Raw genomic sequence first — 23,915 nt, 5'->3', positions numbered from 1 at the left:
TTGGTCAGGTGATTGGTGGCCCCTAAATCTGGGTTCTTGCCCTCCCCCAAAGCAGACTGTGAGGAATTTGGGAATCCAAATTGATAATCAATTATCAATGAAAAAAAAGGTCAACCATATAATTGGTTCCTATTTTGGCATTATGCGCAATTTGTGTAAAGTGTTTAACCCGTTCCCCGCTCATGACGGAACCACTCCGTCATGAGCCACGGGTGCCGTGTGCTCATGACGGAGTGGTTCCGTCATGTTGCGGCCGTTGGCGGCCGCTCCTCCCACGCGGCGCTAATTCCCCGCCTGTGCGGGCGATTAGTGCAGTGGGTGGAGTCATGACGGAACCACGCCGTCATGAGCACAGCTCACCCGTGACTCATGACGGCGTGGTTCCGTCATGAGCACAGCGGCGCCGTCAACCCCCCCAAACCTCCCCAGCGCTGCGGCGGAATTCGCGCCGCAGCGAAGGGGTTAAGTGGATCCCGCTAGAAGCCAGGAAACCACGTGTACGGGGACTGATTGTCAGCCGCATGGACTGCGTCAATGCTCTGCTGTCAGAAATAAATGCAGACCTCCTTTCCAGACTTCAGGTCTTGCAGAACACTGCGGCCAGGCTGGTGCTGAACCTTCCATCTAGAACCCCCTCAGCGCCTAGCCTCAGACATCTTCATGAATGGCGCCCGAACAGGGACACTTTCTCATCTCACGCGCCGGCGGTGAGTTGCAGGCCCGGTCTCCTGCCACAGCTGGACGGACAATAACGCGTACCAGCAGGATTTCCTGTATCTCCCTCCGGTCAAACGGGGGCGACTGAGGCTGCGATCAACACCCAGACGAGGCGGTGAGAAGTGCGAAGTATCCCGACCAGAGCCTAGCTGAGAGAGCAAGATCCGAGGTATACAGAGGCCCACCAGTTCGAAGTCGAGTCCAGTTTCCGACGAGTCGAGTCGAGTCCAGTCCGGTCCAAGTTCAGTTTCCGAGGCCTTCCGTTTCCGAAGCTACCCGGTGAGTACCATTACTGGGGAGGCATTTCTGACGTGCACATAGGTTGTGCCGGTCAAGACGGGTTTGGGTACACAAATCCGGTCTGCACTGTTTTAGCAGTGTATATGTACTGTTTAGCAGTATATCAAGTATTCCGAAGTATCTAGTTATTGTCAAAGAATTATGCTTGGTGATTAGTTATGCAGACGATCACCATTGTTGGTTATTTTAAAGGTTAAAAAATGTTTAATGTTTAATGTTTAATGTGTTAAACGTCCTGCATATTGTGGTATGAATGGTTGTTCATTATTGTGCTTTTGTACTAAGTGTGTTCAAGATTAAGTATCAGATCAGTTCTCAATATGCCGCTCTTTTCGAAACTAAGACAGATCACTACAAGAAAAGGGGTACTCGAAGAAGCCGTTCCTATTCCTCCTAGGGACACTCCAGGGTACTTCATGTATCATAAACATGGCTTAGACGCTATATTATTTCTTGATTTATGGGTAGACTACACCAAGGAATTACCAGAAAGTCAGAGGTGGCCCACAGCGGGAACCTGGGATGCAGAGTGCATCATGAAAGTAGAAGAAGAGTTATGGAAAAGGAAAGTCAGACAGTCACAGAAAGATGCCGTTGAGTTATGGCGTAAAGAATCTCATAGACGTACAGAAAAAGCACGTAGACAGGAGGAGAAGAGTAAAGAGAATTCCAATAAAGTTCGAGAAAATCTATTAATTGAGGAAGGTATCCGAGTGAAATCAGAACAAGTAGACAGACAAAGAAATGCCCTTATGAATGGTATGTATCCCCTTCTAGCCGAAGGATTACCTAAAGCTACTCCAGAAATACCGAAAGACTTGCCGCCCCCATTATTCCCAATAAAGGTACATCCTAAGGGGCATCCTAGAACCGCAGAAGATGTTTTTCTTTCCTCATATTTAGATGACGCAGCTCCCGAGTATGCTAATTCCGCCCCACATAGACCGCCTATCAGGGAGGTTCAACGCCAAGACCCAGTACCCGTATCCCTACAGCAACAGATCGTGTCACAAGTTCCGACAAGCACATCTGTTTCTACATCTGTTCCTACAGCTGCTTCTATAGCTGTGTCCACACCTATAGTTGCTGTGTCACGTTCAACGAATCCTTTCACACCCGACACCCCAGATGGGGCTGCGGGAGGTGCTACCAACACTTTTTCTACGCCACCCAGAATAAATAAACTTACTTTTCAAGAGTCAGCACATTCACGTACCCCCAAACTCATAAATGCCCGTACGCTTAAGGAACTTCTTGTAGATTGTAGATATGACCCTGTGCCCGGCAAAGAGGACGAAATGACCCTGGCATCATTACGTATCAGACGAGCCGCGGTGTATCTAGGGAAGTTACCAGGAATGACTGCGCATCTAGATAATATATACCATTTTGTCCAAACAGGGCGAGATTCTGAATGTATTAACAGAGCTATGGAATATCAGAAAGTGGAGATACAGGGGGAACTGTTACGTTTCCTCATAAATTGTGTGATCAGAAATCAAGACCGACCGGGGGTAGACCCGGAAGCAATGCAAATTCTTACCAGATGGAGCCAGAATATATCAGAAGGTAGACATGATAAACAAAATTGTATAATAGCCATGTGCCGAAAGATCCGTAAAGAAATAGAACGCCTACACGAAGAAAGATTAGCGGTAGACGAGTTCGAACAAAACGAGGAGGAAGGGTCAGGACTGCCCGCAGGACAGTCAGACACCATAGCCTATGTAGGTAAAGGAAGATCTTGTAATAGTAATAGATGTCCTATTGACCCGATACGTCCGATATGTCCAGATAATAACAGGAATTTCCAAATACCTATAATTAACATCAGGTCTAACGAGCATTCGTTCCAAGCCACCGACAAACTACTCCGAGAACGAAGGGGTTATCATTTCCTCGATTCTATGGATGAACAAGATTTAGCTAGGGCAGCTGTCCATTGGGTGGACAGTCCCGGAAAATATAGTGATGATACAGTAGCACGCGCATTTTTGAATCTCACCCCAGATGAACAGCGGTTAGCTGGGATTTATATGATTCAACAACTCATTATACTATATCAGAGTCAGCATTCGGACCCTGGTCCCTTACCTGATATATTGACCGAATTGCTCATGAATAGATGGAGAGGTTCAGGTACTAAATTAATTAAAGAAATTCTAGAATCAAGAAAGCAGTATATTCTTTTTGTATGTTCAGACCGTGTCTCATTGCCCATCAAGGAAAGAACCACGTATTACATGGCTAGACAGAATCCCTTACGAGAAGTGCACCCAATAAAGGGCGAGGACAACGAGTTTAAGCGCGTATTTGTATACACGCCCATATCAAAAATAGAATTGTTAGAAATGAAGAAAGTGGTACCCAGTCATGACAAAGATCCAGCGGGATTTCACCGAGAAATTAAAGACATGTTACTCATGGGAGAGTATACCTATCCCGACATTATGACAATATTAAAGGTATTGATGCCTGCTGGCATTTATGAGAAACTCAGGGAAAAAGAGTGGGAGGTAGGAGACCAAAAGATAGAATGGTCAGTATTAGAAGCAGAAGAAAAGGCCCGAACTGCAGGAGCAGGACTCGGGGATAAAACTAAAGCACTACCAGGTTTATTAGTACAGGTACTGCCACGTTTACTAACTACAAAAAAGGAAGATTGGGGTACAATTTCAGCCTGTAAACAGAAGCAAGATGAAGACACTAGTGATTACTATGCCCGATTTGAAAAATGTTTTGGTATAAATAGTGGCATAAAAGCGAGTAGCGAATCATACCCACATCTGTTCGTAACAAAATTAGTAGAAAATGCCCTGCCCCAAGTAAAGAATAGAGTATTAAAATTCGAGAGTACCTGGCAAGGTAACACTCCATCACAAATGTTACAAATGTTACAGTACCATCACAATAGAATTAGAGAGGAACAAGAACATGAACACAGACGCATGAAAGACACGAAAATGAAAATGTTAGTTTCTCAGACAGTCCCAGCTGAAGGACATAAAAAGGGTATGACACATTCCGGTGATTCAGCCGGACCTGTAAAAGGGACATGCAATTATTGTAAAAAGCCAGGTCATTACGTACACGATTGTCCAGTTTTGAAACATAATATCGCCATAGGTAAAACACAAGAAAGACCACGGCCACCTAGACAGGACCAGAATGAACAAGGAGCTCCGCAGCATGCACAGTCCATGCCAGCTTCACAACAGTCTATACAGTTTGTGCCAGCTGCACCAGCGCTGCCTGTTGCTGCCACACAAACCACGACACGACAACTGTACCAGACCGCACAGTACGACTATCCTGATTATCAACGATACGCATGAACAAGCCTAGAGAGGGAAGTTGACTTACCCCTTATCGAGATCCCTGTAGATCAAGAAGGACCTTATGTACATAGTGAATTGTTAGGCCAAGACAGAAAATTTTTACTCGATACAGGGGCAAGTCGAACGACCATAAAACGTAGTGAAGTTCCAGGGGCACCCCTCTCAGGCTCTCAGAATATTTCCCTTGGTTTTTCAGGAAAACCTATTGTTAATGAAGTGTCACAACCTCTTCCACTTACGATAGGACCTTTGACCCGAACTACAGATTTATTACTTACTAAATCATGTCCAGAAAATCTGTTAGGAATAAAAACACTGAAAGCTCTAGGAGCTATAATATGTTGTTCTCCGGAAGGAGTAAGGTTGTTTTTACGTGATTTTAAAGGTCATTATGTGTCTAGAGACATGGATCCCTGACTGCAGACTTTACCTACACATCTATGGGCACAAGGCCCTACTGATGTTGGATGCATGAATATTACACCATATCGAGTCACATTAAAGGCAGGAGTGGTGCTACCACGAATGCGACAATACAAGTTACCACCAGATGCTGTAGTGGCTTTACTACAAATCATTGACGAGCTCATTACCCAAGGAGTAGTTGTAGAAACAGACTCCAATGTATGTAATTCACCGATAATTCCGATTCTTAAACGAACAGATCCAAAGGCCCCGCCAGTATATCGATTGGTTATTGATCTGCGCGAATTAAACAAATGCATTGTGCCACAATTTCCTGTGGTCCCAGATATCTCGTCATTACTGACAGCTATTGATTCCGAAGCGACATTCTTTACTGTAATCGATCTCAAGAATGCCTTTTTCAGCGTCCCAATAGATCCGGAAAGCCAATATTTGTTCGGATTTAGTTTAAATGGACGTAGCTTTAAATTCTCACGCGCACCTCAAGGATTTACAGAAAGCCCCAGCATCTATAGCCAAGCACTGAAACGAGAACTCGACAGTATCCACATGCCAGTTAACACTGCTCTGCTTCAATACGTCGATGATCTGTTGATCACCGCGAGAAGTGAACCGGAATGTGAAAAAGCATCACTGACAGTTTTACAATTTCTAGCCGAAAAGGGGCACAAGGTGTCCCCTTCTAAGCTGCAATTCTGTGTCCAGCGAGTTATTTATCTTGGACACTCGCTGTCCAAGGAGGGAAGGCAGCTTACACCCGACCGCATTCAGTTAATAGCTAACATGCCAATACCCAAGACACAAAAGGAGGTGCGGGCTTTCATAGGCCTCACTTCATATTGCAGGCAGTGGATCCCTCAGTACGCATTTCTAGCAAAACCACTCATTCAGTTGACAACACAGGAGGCAGCCACATCGACTGTTCTCCCTTGGACTCAGGAACATACACAAGCTTTTGAAAGCCTAAAGAAAGCTTTATGTCAAGCACCTGTTTTAGCAACGCCATGTTACAGAAAACAGTTTACACTCTTTGTTACAGAACGCGAAGGTACTGCCTTGTCAGTACTCACACAGGAACAAGCAGGAGCACACAAACCATGTGCTTATTTTTCTAGTACATTAGATCCCGTAGCTCAGGCTTTGCCTGCATGCCTAAAATCAGTGGCAGCGACAGCTTTAGCAATCAGACAAAGCGATGACATAGTGTTAGGACATCCATTGACAGTTCAAGTACCACACGCAGTAGAGGTTCTTGTAAATAGAACGCAAACACAACACTTGACTATAGCGCGACTTACAGGGTACGAACTTACATTGTTTCAGCCACACATAGAAATCAGACGCTGTAACACATTGAATCCTGCCACACTTTTGCCAGTAACCGGAACAGACCCACTAGCCCATGACTGTATTGAAGTTATTACAATAACGACGAAACCTAGACAAGACTTAACCGATGTCCCATTGTCAGACCCAGACCTGACATTGTATGTAGATGGTTCATGTATGAGAACAAATACAGGAGAGTTGGTGGCTGCTTACGCAGTCACAACAGATACTGAAGTCATTGAAACTAATCGTATAAATACTTTGTCAGCTCAAGCCGCAGAGCTTATTGCTCTGACACAAGCCTGTATTCAAGCCACAAATAAAAAAGTCAACATATACACTGATTCACGTTATGCATTCGGAGTTGTACATGACTTCGGCGTGCTGTGGCGAGAGAGAGGTTATTTAACTTCCCACGGTGCCCACATTCAGCACGGACCCCTCATTCATGCCTTATTAGATGCAATACATCTACCTACTGCAATATCAATTATGAAATGTAAGGCTCATACGAAGGTTACTGATATCATTTCTCAAGGCAATGATCTAGCCGACAGAACAGCTAAACAGACTGCTCAAACCCAAACATCCGACATGACAAAGACAATAGTCCCGATGCCGACACATTGTATGACAGTTAAAGATCCTACCCTTGACGTAATTGACATACAGACACATGCTACACCAGACGAAATAAAGAAATGGACTGAATTAGGAGGGATCCAAACGGACCAAGGATGGATGATGAAGGAAAGGTCTGTGTGGTTCCTTCCTGATTCAATGGTCCAAGTTATAGTTAACACTATACATAGTCCAGCACATCTAGGAGAAAAAGCTATGCTAGACAGCATTCAACACATTTGGTTCAATAAACATTTACGAGCAGCAGCCAAACAAAAGGTCCGTACCTGTATGATCTGTTGCCAGTTCAACCCAGGAAAAAGTGTTCCCGTAGAACAAGGTGGATTTCATCCTCCTAATCACCCTTTTGAAGTACTACAGATGGATTATATCCAGATGGAACGATGTCGAGGATTCAAATATGTTCTCGTAGTTGTTTGTGCTCTTTCCCGTTGGACGGAGGCATACCCGGTTTCAGATTACACTGCCCCGACTACTGCCAAACAGTTAGTTCGAGAATTCTTCCCACGATACGGTTTACCACGTGTTGTTCACTCAGATAACGGCCAGCCGTTCTCATCCGAATTAATGAAACATGTTTCACTTCTGTTAGGTTATCAGTGGAAATTTCACTGTGTCCGACACCCCGAAGCAGCAGGTCTCGTAGAAAGACATAATCAGATACTGAAAATCAGACTGTCCAAAATATGCAGAGAGAAAGGTGTCGACTGGGTAGTAGCGTTACCAGTTGCACTCTTCTACATGAGAATGGTAGCACACTCTCGAACAGGGCTATCCCCGTATGAGGTGATCTTCGGCAGACCACCAAATATGTGGGGGACGCCTATACCACGCAAAATAACTGATATTGACTGTAATATGCTGACAGATTACTTGGCTTCCTTGATGTCTGCACTACAATCTTGTCGTTCACAGGTAGCTGCAGCCTTTCCCGACAACACTGAGGTGAAACCCCATGACGTAGTTCCGGGGGACCTTGTGCTTGTGAGAAATTTCGACCGAAAGACTCAGCTGGAGCCCAGGTGGAAGACACCCCAGCTGGTCCTGCTGACCACAAGGACAGCCGTGAAGATCGAGGGCAGGAAAGGATGGGTGCATTCAAGTCATATCAAGAAATTTCATGGACAGTCGCGAAGAATGAGGAAACGACAGGCGTATTGTAAATCACTGCGTAGCCATTGCATAGTGACATTATTAATCTTGTTTTTCTTAAGTCTTTTAATAATTACTGCAAGTATATTGTTGCACATATATTACCCTATTGCCAGAAACGTTTACAATGTTACTGCTGAACATTCTTTTAGTGACTTACCCCCGCATGAATTGTCTTATAGACTTGCGCTGCGCAATAACACTTTCATTAGTATGTTACACCATTCCCATCAGACTAGTAATGCAACTAATTGTTGGGTGTGTGGCCGGCTCCCTCCCTATCAGAATTATGAAGGAGTCCTGCCTTTCTTTCCACATCCGTTTACACATAATGGCTCCTGTGGAGCATGGTTTAGTTTAATCAATTCCATAGACTCAGATACAGCCGTTTACCAAGACCAGTGGGTATGGGGAAATCTGAACCTAGTTTTATTCAAAATCTGTTACCCTGACAAGGAGGGTCGCCCCAAAGGAACAGGAACTGATCTAGAAAATGAAGTATATGGATTAGGTAACTTTACTCCTAATCTCATGGTTCTAAATGTCGAATCCGAAGTTGAACTAGTTTTACCAACCATGTCAGTATTCCCAGCGAAAGGTGAATTGTGTGTAAGAAAAGTTGGTTCCATACATATGGGCCATAGTAAATGCACTACTACAGTAGAATTCAGTGATCAAGGCAAATCTTCATTTAGAGCTTATCGCCACTCCTACTTTATATGTGGTCAGACTGCATATATGCGTCTACCTCTAGATTGGGATGGTACCTGCTACATTGCATTCCTTTTGCCACCTGTTTTCCTAGCTCCTCCTGATTATTATAGAAATATTCATTTAGTACACAACAGAGAGCGGAGAGATCTCCCAATTGTCGATTACACTGAAACAGCATGGGAAAAATACACAGATTTCAATAAAGGCATCTTTCCCTATATAGGTACTGTTACTAATAGTAAGCTGATACGTAGATTAACTAGAACCCTTGAAGCGGTAGTGAATGAAACTATTTCCGCCTTAGGCAATTTAACAGAAGAGCAGTCTGCTATGCGGATTGTTGTGCTTCAAAATCGTCTTGTCCTTGACGTCATCCTGGCTGATAGGGGCGGAGCTTGTAGGGTCATCGGATCAAGCTGCTGCGTATTCATACCAGAAAATTCGCCATCTGTATATAAAGCTATAACTCGCCTTCATAAGATTGTAAGCCAGATACACCAGAACCCAGGCACTTGGACTTGGTCCGGTTGGTTTTGGAGTATGATATCAGCCTGGGGATGGAGAGTTCTATCCTTCCTAGGTATTGGCCTTCTCATACTATTCAGTTGCTGTCTATGTCTACAATGTGGACCAGCGATCTGTGGTCTGTGTGCCACATCGTGTATTCCACCACCAAGAATTCATTCGTCACGGAAGAAGAAAGAAGAACAAATGATGTTATATGAACAGATCAATGGATTGATGAAGATTGATATCTCTTAACGGGCAAGTAGGGGACAAGGAGGGAATGTGGAAATATGGATTTTTCTGGTCAGTTATGTCCCCTATCTTGGACCCCAACGGTTCTATGTGCATATTACAAGTACATGTATGTTTCCTCCAGTTCCAGTTATGAAGACGCAAACACATGTGCGTCCACCGTCAACATGTCCTCTGTCAGATCCGCCATGAATAGGCCGGATATTCCACTCCTAAGTATGAAAAGCCACCGGCTTTATATGGTTCACCTATGCCATTTTACAGTCCAGGCAAGTAGGCCCTGATTCTGTCGTCAAACTCTTCTTGCCTTCTGCCTCTGAAAACTCCAGTCTGAGCCTGCATCTGTGACCATGAACTTTGTCTCATTCTCTGCGCGGCTCACGAAGCCTGACATCAGCCTATTCTCTGCCAAGAACTGTATTTCACCTTCGAGTTATCTGCTTCACCCCTTAGCCGATGCATTCCTGTCTAGTAGTTTAAGTAAACATTCCTTCCAGCTACCGAGCAATGGCTCGGCTTCTCTGTCTTTATGCAAGTAATTCATAGTCCTGTTACCATGGAATATTCCTACCCCCTCGCATTTAGTGTAGACACTTAGACGCTTGTACACGCACGCACGGTCAGTATAGAATAGATTCTGTCCGAGAGTCCTTCTTTTGTGGATAACATAGTTCTTTAAACATAGGATGTTAGATATGATTTGGGATTAGGTTGACTTGACCCCCCAGACTTTTCGTCTCTACATGTAGAGCTAAATGTCAAGTCCCCTTCACCCCCTAGTTGCACGTCAATCACACGTCATGCTGCTGCGCGCGCATCTATGCCAAGTAATTATCTTATAGATCCACCTATATATGACATCATAACCAATTATGTTCCTTTTTACTCCTTATTACACCCATTTTCGGTTACGCATATGAATCGTCATTTTCCTTATCAAATTGTTACGCCTACTGCATTCGCTTCATTGTAATGTATGTACTATAAAAGTCATTTCTTGTCAATAAAGTATGTACTTCACTTCCTGAACCTCCGTGGTGATGGAACTTGGAGCAACCGATTATAATCGATCATTGGAATAAAGCCCATTCCGAACCTCTGATACCACGGATTCTGCCTCTCATTTTATTGAGCTATTTTATTATGTTACCGTATCAAATTAAGTCCCGGTAATGAATTTTATTTACCACATGAATGGCATCTTCACTGGCTACCTGCGAAGAAAAGAATATGTTTTAAGATCTTATGCCTAACACATAAAAACATGTACGGTAGGGTCCAGGCTACTGGGAAAAAAAACTCAGCTGGTACCAGCCAAGCCGGCCCTTAAGATCCTGTAACAAATCCCTTCTCACTCCACTCAGAGTACGCACTGTCAGAAACGGGGGTCGGGCGTTTTCTTTTCTTGCTCCCACTCTGTGGAACAAACTGCCTTTACATCTACGTATTATTTCTGATCATAACCATTTCCGCCACAATCTAAAAACATGGCTGTTTGACCATTAGCTCTGTCTCTTTTTATGCTGACAACATAAGAGCCGTCCGCCAGCGCCATGAGACCTTCGGGGGATGTGTGCGCTAAACAAATGTTCCTTGATTTGATTTGAGGCGCGGGGTGTGAGCTATGAACCCGCGTCATCTGAATGCAAAATGCCAAGACCTGGTTTTAACCTTATTGTTTTTTCTCCCTCTTTTATTATTCAGAGGTTGCTAACAGGGGGCTCTTTAGGTAGTGATAAAGTCTAACAAAGGCTCCTAACAAAGGCTCTCCCCTACATGGGGGGAGCCGGCGATATGGCGGGGATACGTGAGCAAATGGGATGGATGAGGCGGGGTCGCCCCCTCCTTTCCGGGTGCAGGCCCATGGGAATAGGTCTGCCGCACTACCTGCCCCAGAAGCACTAATAGTGCTTCCGGGGGAAGGCGCGCTGCAAACCCGCCCCTACTTAAGCGGCTGCATTGGGGCAGGCGGGTCTCTGCTTCCTACCTGCCCCAGTGTGTGGCCACCGTCACCGACCCAGCACAACCTCCTCCAGCGAGTCGAGGAGCTGTTGGGGTCCCACCATCCCGGAAATACGAGGAACCTCCCTGGGAGCCGCGCAGGCTATTGAGTTTACCCACCCACCCTCCCCCCCCCCCAAAAAAAAGATAGGATCCCAAGGGTTATATTAAGGAACTGGCCGTGATTTTGCTGTGGATGGTTATGATTTTCCATTGTGTGTTTCTCATCGTATGTTTTTGAATTTAACATGCGTTTTCTCCCTGGTCGGTATTATAAATAATGCAGTGTGTTGTTTGACTGACATTTTCTTGTTTCCCTTTGTAAATTGTCGTATTTAGTGTGCGGGTGAGGTCAAGATTGGGGGACACTTAGGCTCCTTTTCTCGCCTTCCTCATTCGTGGACCCTCCAAGGGGGGCTGCCACCAGGTCGGATGGAGGTGGCAGGGGCGCAGGGGGTTTCTGGGCGGTCCCTGACGCGGTCCTTTACCGCGCAACCACCGCGCATGCGCAGTTGGACATAACCTAGCGCTGGCCCTGGGGGTGGGGAGCAGGCGCGCAACACCCATTGGACTCACAGGGCTTCAGCCCCCGCCGTCGTGTGTGGCAGCCCGGGATGAAACACCTTCCCGGGCAAAAAAGCAGCCGCACCCGAGCACTTCACAGGTCTTTAAAAGACCATTTGCATGTTAATGAGGCCTCGCTGTTGTTTCACCCCTTCTAAGAGCCCCTGCAGCTCCACTCTGCCTATTGCTTAAAGTTCAGCCCCCCCCGAAATTTTTGCTCAGCCCCCCCCCGAAATTTTTGCTCAGCCCCCCCCGAAATTTGGCTCTAGTTGCGCCTCTGGTGGGGAGTAACAAACCAGGGTGTAGGGGTGCCCCGCGGTAGGTATACTAAGGGCAGCCGGGCCTCCTGCATAAGCTTCTTCAGTGACATTGGACCCCTCCTCGTGGGGATGGACGGGGAGGGAAAGGGGACTCCTCCCATAAGGGGTGCCCCGCTGGTGTCAAATAAGGGGCAGAGCCAGTCGTGATCTCACTCGTCGTCAGGATTGGTTGCACAGGAACAGACGAGTTAAGCTGAGGTGATTACATGTATTCGATTTGATGTTAGGGCTAGGATACCAAACATGTAACAAAGAATTGTAAATAATGTGGTTACTGTGTAAAAAGTTATCAATGTGTGGTTTTTAATTTTTGTTTAATAAAGACGGCCTGGGGGATTTACGACCCCCAATGCCAAAGAAACACAGAAGTTGTTTCAATTTCATTGATGTCGGGTGTGCTTTTAGGGTAGATGCACACTTGCAGAGGCCATCGGCGAGCCCCTGGCCATATTAGTTGTAAAGATGATCGCGGCCACCGGGTCACATTTCATATCCTACGTTTACGTTTCTCCCGGCCGAGCGTTCTTAGCATATAATGCCTACCAGTATGGCTGATGTGTGACTCCTACACTGTGTAACCATCACTGTCTTATGGAACCTTCTGTGTACATTGTTTGACAGACGTGTGTGTTTCCCATGAGCACTTGTAAAGTGATAACAAGCTGAGGTCCATTGTTTCCCTCCACTGCATTGGCGCCCAGGTGCCAGGCTCCAGATATCTCCCAGCCAGGGTGAGACCCCAGCCAGAGAGCTGGTGGCCCTTTAATGGGAGGGGGCTTTGTGTTTGGGCCAGCAGGAAGAGGAAATAAGACCCCCTCGGACCCTTTACCCCTTGCAGGGGGCTGCTGGGAACAAAAAAGCATGTGCTGTCAGCAAAGGGTACCAGGACAAACTCAGTATATTTCACGGGGTCGGCCAGGATCAGGGACCCTGCACCGAGCAGTAAAAAGATAAAACATTTACTGTCTGATTAATTAAAATAAGTAGAAATAAAACCAGAGCCTAACATTATGCACTGATACGAGTATGCAGTCCAATTTAATCATCAATTAAAAATAATCAAATGTATGTGTCTCATTTTCAAAACAACTGCCATATTTTTTTTACCTCCAGTGAACCGAGGCTCCTCTCCAGCTAAACGCTAATAACTTCTTGAGTTTTCGAATGTTTACGCGTAAAAACACTTTCTCCTCACCGAGTTCAGGGGCATATCAGCAAGCAGGCGATAAAAAATTATCACCGCTTTTGCTTCCGTTTTCAGACGAAAAGCGACGCTAATTTTATCGCCTGATCAGCAAGGTCACGCTATCGCGTGAAACCTTGCCTTATCGCCATATCCCGTAACGCCCATCTTTGCATCTCTAATGAGATGCAAAGTAGGCGTTCCTCCCCAGGATAACGGGAGAAATGTCGCTAAGCGACATTTCTCCTATTATTATAGCCTCACGCAAAGCAGCATAGCGACAGGAAAAGTAGCGATAACCTCTGTTTTCGCAACTTTCCTTACGCCTGCTTTGAAACTGACTTAGCCATGATATCCTAAGGAAGGTGGATATCATGGCTAAGTATGTGAGGCCCTATCAGCAAGCTATCGCCAAAAGTTGTATGATTATTGCTGGATTTCCAGCGATAATCGCACATTTGGCAGCTTGCGGTCTGAATTTTATCGCTTTGGAGATAAGTGTTGCTAATAGCACGCTATCTCCGCGATAAAATTCAGAGTTGGCCGGCGATAATAATCCTCACGCTAAGAGCTCTGAGCGATAATTATCGCCGGCCCTTGCTGATATGCCCCTTGGGGGCATATCAACAACAACCGGCGATAATTATCTCTAAGCGCACTTAGCGCTAGGATAATTATCGCCGGCTAGCGTTGATTTTTATCGCTGAGATAGCGTGCTATTAGCAACGCTTATCTCAATAGCGATAAAAATCCTCACGCTAAGTGGCTAACGTGAGATTATCGCTGGAAACCCAGCGATAATCTCACGTTACCTTGTTGATAGGGACAGACAAACTTAGCCATGATATCCTCCTTCCATAGGATATCATGGCTAAGTCTGAAAAATACCAGCCGTAAAAAAGCAGCGTTAACCGCGGTTAGCGCTGCTTTTTTTGTCTCTAACAGGGTTAGCGACATTCTTGATAATAGGAGAAATGTCGCTTAGCGACATTTCTCCTATTATTTTACTCTGGAACGCCCCCTTTGCATCTCATTAGAGATGCAAGGGGAAGCGTAGAGTAAAGGGTGCTAACATGCGAATTTGCGTGTTAGCACCCTGTTGTTGATAGGGTGCTAGTTTTATCTTTGCTTTTTTGGCTTTCAAAGCCAAAAAATCAGAGATAAAGCCCTTGTTGTTATACCCCTTAGTTCTTTGCTTATGCAGAGTATATGAGGCACAAATTCCTCTGCCAAAGCGCATAGGCGACAAATAGCGCCTTCTTCCCCCTTTTACCTGCTACATCGAAAGCCTCTTCCTGGGGCCAGGCCCAGCCTTCCTCTCATTAAAGCCCTCTCTTGTTTTACAGTGAGGGGTGAATCCGGGGGCTTCACTTTAGATTGAACTCTTACTTCCTGCAAAACAATCACTGGATGTCTCCTGACCACTAAACCAGCCTGGTCTTCATGAAAGAGTATAGGCTCATCCAAGGTTCGTCAATAATGCACTTATGTGTAAAGTTTGTAATGCTTCACACCAGGGCGCTTCAAACTGCAGATTTTCTTACAGCTGATATTAAAAGTTCCCTCCAAGGAATCCCTCCTCTGGTAACTCCTTGCCATGCTAACTGTTTGGAAGTTTTGGGGGCAGCTGATCAGAGTTGGCACAACATGACACAAACAAGGCTTGTAGAATCGGAAAAGGTTTCCACAAATGCGCCGACCTCCTCCGAGCCGAGCCCCCACCCTGCCACTTTCATCCATCTCAGAGGGATTTCAGGCCTTGTAAAACCGCGGGGGCACAAAAATAATTCATCCCTTCATTTTTATAAAAAAAGGTTCAGGTTTGTGCTTTCTCTTTTCATCATCTTGGTGCCGCCTGTTCTTTTAAGCCGAGCCACAAAGCCCTCCTTTCAGAGGGGGTTTGTTCGCTGCATTGTGAGCCGAAGCCGGCTCCAGGACTCCTTTAAATCCCTCGCCCTCTGAGAGAGCCGAGCAGGAGCCGCAGCTACACACCTTCATGTATTGGGAACACAAACTGCACGTGACGGGGGCTGTGTTTATTGAAATATGTGTCTGCCGAGAGGAGGGGCAACAAGGGTAGTCTTAGGGACACCCAAGGGCAAACCGGGGGCTGCAGCTACAGCCACTGCGCACCCCTAACTGGAGGCCATGAACGCCATGAACACCATGCGCACCGCCCTTCCTGTTGTAATAGTCCGCAAGGACTCCATAACCTAAGGGGATTACGGGACAACCCTGGGACATGCGGTCGGGGCTTCAACCGACTTCTAGGGAAAAGGTGGGGCAGGGCAGGCCTAACTACTAACGGCGGAGCAGCAATAAGGGACGTCTACTCAGATACTCCATTTGTGCCGTCAGCCACGTGCGCTGATGCCACCCTATATTATATACTCCCTGGTCCGCGCCCGGCCCAGAGAGTTGACTGCGCTACAAAATATTACAGTGGCCTGGTGGCTCACTACATCCCAGCCAACCTATGAACTTTGTAACAGTAACTGTAACAGAATGTCATTGTCGTAACTTACGGAGACCGCCTCCACCAAGTGTCTCACAGCCACCAAATGTTCAGCCTTCCTCGTGTAGCCCTCAACACAGGAAGCCCCGCAACCTGGAGCTCGGCTCTGGATTATTACGTAGTGGGGGTGCCTGCCTCGGCCTTCTCGGCTCTCGGGCACCCTGGTGCTGGCTGTCACGGCTGGGGCCAGGATCACTTTGTTCGGCCTCCCTCCGTGGTCTCTCGGGGGTAGCCTCGGCCGTCTGGCCCCCTTCTATCGGCGCTTCTGCCTCTGCTTCTTCCCACATCTCTCTCTCGGGCTCCGACACCACCTCACTCAGACCCAGTGCCTTCTTGAGCCACGATATATTCCGGGCTATTCTCTGATTTCCTTTCTCCGCAACAACCACAGTTCCCTGGACTCTCACTACCTTCCATAGTTCGTGCTAAAATGGTGTGCGAAACATGGATCCCGGGTGTTGATCTTTTCCTACCACATAGTCTCCTACCTGGATGTCGGTCCGTCGAGCCCCTCTTTTCTGTCTGGCCCAGTCATTGTTGCTTTGTCGGCGGGCCTGGGACCGCTCCACATCCAGAACCGCAGGGGTCCACCCTTCACTGTTGGGTATACCATCCCTCACGGCCCTTTTTAGCAGGAGATCATTGGGTGCGCATTTAGTCGTGCAGTGAGGCGTTTGACGGTATGCACTCAAAAACTGGTACAAGCAGGATTCCAGATTGGTACCTTGAGTCACCCCAATCCTCAATGCTTTGTTTAATGTCCTCATGAACCGCTCCACATCTCCATTAGCCTGGGGCCATTGGGTGTTATTTTCCGATGTCGTATGCCATGCTGATCAAGGAACACACGGAATTCCTGTCCCTGAAACGGCGGCCCATTGTCTGTTCAGAGTTCCTCCGGCATTCCCAGCAGGGCAAAAGTTTTCTCCAGTACTGGCTGAATGCACTCAAAGGCCGTCGATGCAACCACCTCCACCACCGGAAACTTCGAATTGCTGTCCACGAACACGACCATTTGCCTCCCATCCGGAAAGCTCCCAAAATCCAGGCTCACTTGCGCCCATGGTGACATACTTGGCCCCTCTGTTATGACGGGTGCTTCGGGCAGGTCAGCCCCCGTTACCAGGCATGCGTGGCACTTCCGTACTATTTCCTCAATGAGCCAATCCATCCCTGGAAACCATACTTTAGCTCTCAAGCGGGTCTTGGTCTTCTCAATCCCTTGGTGCCCCTGGTGTGCCAGATCGACCGTTCGGCCTTGCAGCACTGCTGGTATCACTAACCGCGGGCCCCGTAAGATTATGCTATTCCCCGATGCACTCAACTCTCCTCGGCACTTCCACAGGCTCTCCCAATATTCTTTGTCATCGGCTGATCTTCTGTCATTTCCCCGTAGGAACCACTTCCATTGATGGTCACGTAACGTGCGGGCTACCTCCTGTAGGCACTCGTTTTGCCGCGACGCCTTCTTAATGTCCTCTAACAGCAAAGCCTGGGGGCAGGCCTCTTCTACCAGTTGTCTTACGAATACCTCTGCCCCTTCGTCCACCTCCTGCCCCTGTGCGCCACTCAGAGCCAGAGGGTGTCGCGACAGACAGTCAGCTGGGTTGCTCGCTCCTGGTCGGTACACCACCTCAAACCGGTATTGCTGAATTCGATCCGTGGAGGTCCATTCCGTGCCGAGCCTGTGAAGAGAGGCACCAGCGGCTTGTGGTCCGTTACCACTGTGAACGTGGGCCCACACAGGTATATGTTAAAATGTTGACACGCCCATCGTATGGCCAAGGCTTCCCTCTCGATCTGCGCATAGCGGGTTTCCACCGCCGTGAGTGCCCAGCTGGCGTATGCAATAGGCACCCACTCATCCTGGTCTGACCTCAGTAGTAGCACGGCCACAAGTCCCACCAGGCTAGCATCCACGATAAGCTCTGTGGCCGCTCCAGGGACGAAAGTAGGTGACGGTTGCGCCTTTCAGCAGAGCCTTCTTGACGTCAGCGAATGCTTGTGCTTCCTTATCAGACCACTGCCACGTGACATCCTTTTTGGTGAGCTGCCAGAGAGGTTCCGAGATAGTGGCTAAATGGGGAATGAACCGTCCACAGTAGTTAGCCATCCCTAAGAAACTATGCACCTCAGAAGCCGTTTGAGGAATGGCTGCTGTCCTGATGGCCTCCACCTTCGCCAGATCCACTTGCAATCCCCGGGCCGAGAACCGATACCCAAAGAATTCGACCTCTGTAGCATAAAAGTCGCACTTTGTTTGATGCAGGGTTAGGCCTTGGTCTACCAGTTGCTGAAGAGTAGCTCTCAACCTCACATGGTGCTCCTCCAGTGATTTTGAGTAGATCAGGATGTCATCGCTGACATTGATGGCTCCCACTAGGCCGATAGTGCCTCTCGGACTGCCTCTTGAAACACTTCAGCTGCCGAGGACACTCCAAAACTCAGTCTTTTGAAACGGCGCAGCACCACATGTGTGGAGAACATAGTAATGTATTGGCTCTCCTCCACAAGCATCAGTTGATGGTACCCAGAGTTCCAGTCCACTTTCGAGAACCACTGTGCCCCATTGAGATCTGTTACAATTTCATCAATGGTCGGGGTGATGTGCCTCTCTCGGCGGATGGCCTTGTTCGGCAGTCTCATGTCCATGCACAGCCTAATGACCCCCAGCTCTTTTAGCTTGGGAGCTATTACCAGTGGAGACACCAAGGGCGTTGGACCTGACACCTTCTCGATGACTCCATCACGTTCGAGACGGTCCAGCTCGGCTTCCACCAATGGTCTGAGATGAAACCGCACTCTTCGGTGGTGAAGCGCCACAGGCTGGACAGACTCATCAATGTGTAACTGGACCTCTACTCCTTTCAGGCAGCCCAACCCCTGAAACAGCTCAGGGAACTCGGCAAGGATCCGGTCCGCCTGCGACTTGTGTATATGCTTTGCGAACATCACCAACCCCAGATCCTCGGCCGCGTGGCAACGCAGCAATGATCCGGCCCGATTACATGTAACATAGAAACGAGTGGCCGTGGTCCTGTCCTTGTACTTGACTTCAGCATCGATGACTCCCTGCAGCAGAATCGGAGTGCTCCCTCCATAAGTGAGAATTCGGACTGCAGTCGGCATCAATCGAGGCCTCGGGCTGAGCCTCCTATATTGTCCGGCATCCAATATGTTCACGGACGCCCCTGTGTCAATCACACGCCCGCACACACGACTCCCCTATCCACACTTGGCACGTAGGCGGTGACCTCTTGGCAGTGTTGACCCCCTGGATGTGTGATATGACAAATACATTGTCCTCATCGTCCTCATTAACTGCCAGCTATTGATATTGGCTGTCCAGGTCAACCTCCTCCTGCACCGCCTTCGTAAATTTTGGAAGTCCTTGTTTCGGAGGCCTTCCTCCACCCAGCTGTGTCCCACTCTGGCACACCTTTGCAAAATGTCCATATTTGTTGCATTTGAGGCACTGTCTTCCTTGTACTAGACACACCCGTGGCGCATGCGCCCCCATGCCACAGTTCTGGCACTCCCGCTTCTGGCGCCTGTCCTCCCGCTTGGCGCCAGCTCCAGCCTCTCGGCCATTCGCTTTCTTAAGCGCATCAACCCTCTCCTCTTTTATGGGCGTTGGGAACAGCGGCTGTGCTCCCGCAGACTTTTTCGCCAATGCCCCCTCCATCTTGCCGGCCCTCAAATCAGCCAGCTCATGTGACCTCCCCAAGACCAGAATCTCATCCAAAGTGATCCCCGGCTGTCGCAGGATCAGCTTGCGTAGTTCTATAGACTTGCACCCCACAATCAGCTGTTCTCTGGTCTCAAATGTGCGATCTATTCCCACACAGGTGCTGGCTAATTTGCGCAGTCTCGCGAAGAACATGTCAATGGACTCATCATTGCGTTGTTTCGCCTGCCACAGCTTGAAATGTTCAAAATCCGGGTTAACCTGTGGATCAAAATGGTGATTCAGGGCCCGAACCGCCTTCTCATAGCCGTCACTGTCACCAGTGTTGGGCAGATCCTGGAACAGGTCATAAAGTTCATCGCCACCCATCAACAGCATCAGCGATCTCTTTACTGAATTGTCGGTCTCCCTCGTGGCTACAAAATAGTTTTCCAGCTGTCCTAGCCACTTCCTCCAGCGCGGAGCCACTGTCGCTGGGTCTGCTAACTGGCTAAATTCCGGGAGAGCTTTCGCAGCCAAGCGACCAGGCCGACCTCCTGCCACGCCCGCTCCCGGGTTAACGGCCCTGTCCGGCGAATCCGGCATCTCCGCTGGCACTCCACTCCTTCAGACAGGACACCCAACACAGCCGGGGAAGCCGCTGTTATGTCCGTCCGCTGGGCAAAAGATCCACTACACTCTGTCTGCGCCAGGCCATGCCACACCCCGTCCCGGGTAGGCACGGACGACTTCTGCCGAGCAACGAGCCGAGCAGGCCAGGAAACCACACTGAGACCAGGGGTGGGTTCACTACTCCCCCATGGCCCAACGCAGCCCCTCGATCCGGGCGCAGACACTACCTGCTGTCCTTCCCAGTGGGTCCTAACCACACAGCCGAATGCTAAGGCAGGCCCACGTGCTAAACACGTGGCTGCCCGCGGGGTCCGCTCTCACCTCGTCGCCAGTGTAATAGGCCGCAAGGACTCCGTAGACTAAGGGGATTACGGGACAACCCTGGGACATGCGGTCGGGGCTTCAACCGACTTCTAGGGAAAAGGTGGGGTAGGGTAGGCCTAACTACTAACGGCAGAGCTGCAATAAGGGACGTCTACTCAGATACTCCGTTCGTGCCGTCAGCCACGTGCGCTGACGTTACCCTTTATTATATACTCCCTGGTCCGCATCCGGCCCAGGGAGTTAACTGCGCTACAAAATATTACAGTGGCCGGGTGGCTCACTACACCTGTCTCAGGGCGCTTGTTTCCTGCTGGAGTGACTGCTGCTGCTCTGGCAGGATTAACCCCAGGAGCGTGGCTTCAGGCTTCAGGACACCACTGAACACTATGTCCTCAATCAGGAGTAAATTATGTTTTTTCTTCATTATGTGGGTGAGGCCTTTAACGGTGCTGCTTATCACCTCAGGTGCTTGCTATAGACTTTTATTCTGAAACCTAACAAAGGAACACATTTGCTGGTAAATTGTAATGAATATTTACTTTTATCTAGTGGCTTTCAATTTCATACTGTGAGAATAAGATTAGATTCCAAAGGTGAATGTTTATATGTGTATTGATCAAGCTGGAATCTTTAAGCATTCTTACGTGTTTGTAATAACTCTGAAAAAATACAACACATCCCGAAACATGTAGTGATCCGTAAGTCAGGAGTTCAGGCCCTCATACTTCCGAGGGCTTTCAGATAAGCACCATAACAGAGGGTAATAGATAGGATATGTATCATGAATGTGTAACATATTGATGACTGATCTGTCAAAACCTATCTCTGACTTAAGCTTGTCAAATTTAATATAAAAAGGCGAGAAGGAAAAAGGTTACTGAAAAAGACACGGGCCACGGGAGTTTAGGTTAGACACCAGCTAATCTATTAACTATCGGACACAGTAACCATGAGAAGAAACTGGCATCTGACCTAGGCTTCACACCTACTTGGTGACATAAGAAGATATTGCTGCGGGAAGCGCCTTGTGACACAGCTGCTGCCTGCATGTGAATGAATACATGAATTAATGAAGAATTCATGAAGGTTGGATGTGTGAATGGGTATGGTAGTCGAGCTCAGCTTTATGTGTGCCCTGAGATCAGAATGAAACCTGATGGTTAAAAGTTTCCATTTCGACACGGACGACACAGACTTTTATCCTTCCTCGACTCTTCTAGAGAAGGCACCAGAGAGCACATCTAGTGCCCTAATGTCCGCCACTGTACATCTGAGCTTATTTACAACATCTTCAGTGACCAATGCCCAACACTCAGTCTCCATCTGAGCTTATCTAGAGCCAGGCAGGCGGAGCAATTTCAGTGACGTAGGCTCAACACTCGATGGGGCAGATTTATGATAACTGGCGCATCCCTGCATTTCAGCAGGGATGCGCCAGTTATTATGCGCCACAGCTGCGCCACCATGGATGCGCCGCATTTATAATGCGGCGCACCATGGGTCAAAAACGGCACAGATGCGTGACGCATCTGTGCTGTAAAAGTGGCGCATTGCTGGAGTTGCGTCGCAAGCGCGACGCAGCTCCAGCAATGCTCTGGGGGGCCCTATCTTGTTAATGCTGTATCAATCCTTACGCCTGCTTCAGGCAGGCGCAGGGTTTTGACGCAGCATGGGCCTAAAAGTGACTGAGTGAAATCTTGTAGATTTCACTCAGCCACTTTTAGGAGGCGTTCCTGCGCCAGAACGCCCCCACCTGCCCTGGAACGCCTACATGTGGCGCAGGGCTTTACAACGTGACACATCTGGGAGATGCGTCACGTTGTGAATGCCCCGCACCATGGCGCAGGATTTGCGCCGCTGCTGCGTCACAAAAGTGACGCAACGGCGGCGCAAAAGTGGCGCAAGTGCAACATAAATCTGCCCCTCAGTGTCTATCGAAGCTTGTCCAGAGCAGTCAGCAGAGAGCACATTCAGTGTCTAAGACGGCTTCCCGGGCACACACACACCCGCACCTAAGTAATTCACAGGTCTATAAAGACCATTTGCTTGTTAATGGGCTTTGTTGTTTTTTCACCGTTCTTAGAGCTCCTGTTTCCCACTCTGCCTACTGCTGGAAGAATTAACCCCCCTGAAATGTTTTCTTAGCCCCCCCCCCCTGAAATTTGACTCTAGTTGCGCCTCTGTGCTGTTAATGTCCTATATGTATACCGAACATTCATGGCAGGTAAATAATCTAATTTAATATGCGCCCTTGGTCGATGAAGGTGTTTTTATTTTATTTCCATAGGCTTCGCCTATGAACTCACCCTGTTGCAGGAGAGGGCGGGCACAGAACCGGAGCTCTGCGAGAGATAGAGAGGACATTAACATTGTGCCTGCTTTTACACTTTCTTGTTTGTGGGCAGGAGCAGCTGTTCCGATAAACAAGTTATTGAAACTTGTGCTCAAACAGGTTCCAAATACTACGACGACTGGGAGAGCCTTTCTACTTCAAAAGCAGGCTGGGCGGAGGCCCAGCCGTCCGTGGGCACGTTAGAATGTATCTAAATCCACTGTTTGATATCTGACTCAAAGGGATTCCCGTAGGGATTTTTTTAAGTCTGGTTGTACTGTTTGTTCATCTTAAGCAGGTCAGCTGTGTAATAAAATACATTTCTGTGACTCTGCACATCAACACCCACCTGTTTTCAGTCAGGAAAATGGCAGACATTTTACTGCACTGACCTTACAGCAGTAACAGAATTTTTTTCACTAGCTGCTTGTCATGACGTATTTTAAGGAGAGGGTGTGGTGTAACGGCAAGAGCAGCCGACTACGGAGCTGACAATCTAAGTTCGAGTCGCAGCATCCACTAAGTAGTAAATAATATTAATTCTTTATTTCGAGTTTTTTAAATTTTAATTAGACAGTTTAGTAGGAATGTTGGAGCCAAGGTGACCCCCGGATGCTGTGTGACCCTGCTATGATGCATCAAACAGTGAATCCCGATCCTTTCTCCACTTTGTGCCATGGTTTTATAGTTTTTTTCAAGAAGGTTATTTTATTAACGCTTCAGACAAATTGTACATTACAAAGTTCTGTCTCTCCTTAGCCCCCCCCACCGAAATTTGACTCTACTTGCGCCTCTGTGCTGTTATTGTCCTATATGTATACCGAACATTCATGGCATGTAAATAATCTAATTTAATATGCGCCCTTGGTCGATGAACAATTATGCGCTGTAACTACACACAACACCTCGTGCACCATCCCTGGCATGTGCACACAAGCTGGGTAAGGACACCCTACCAACGTTCGCCACAAAAACACATGTGCAACTGCACAAACTCCG

The 23,915-nt window shown here is 47.8% G+C and overlaps 1 protein-coding gene across 1 annotated transcript in view; it reads right to left on the bottom strand.

Annotated features, from left to right (window-relative positions):
* The window catches only part of LOC146863455 (dedicator of cytokinesis protein 2-like), a 2,657,619-nt gene that overhangs the window by 678,589 nt on the left and 1,955,115 nt on the right, over positions 1–23,915 (bottom strand). The gene's annotated exons all lie outside the window — the stretch shown is intronic.

This window comes from Triturus cristatus, chromosome 2_2 (assembly GCF_964204655.1).
Source record: "Triturus cristatus chromosome 2_2, aTriCri1.1, whole genome shotgun sequence".
NCBI lineage: Eukaryota > Metazoa > Chordata > Amphibia > Caudata > Salamandridae > Triturus > Triturus cristatus.
This window is presented reverse-complemented; position numbering and strand designations above follow the sequence as displayed.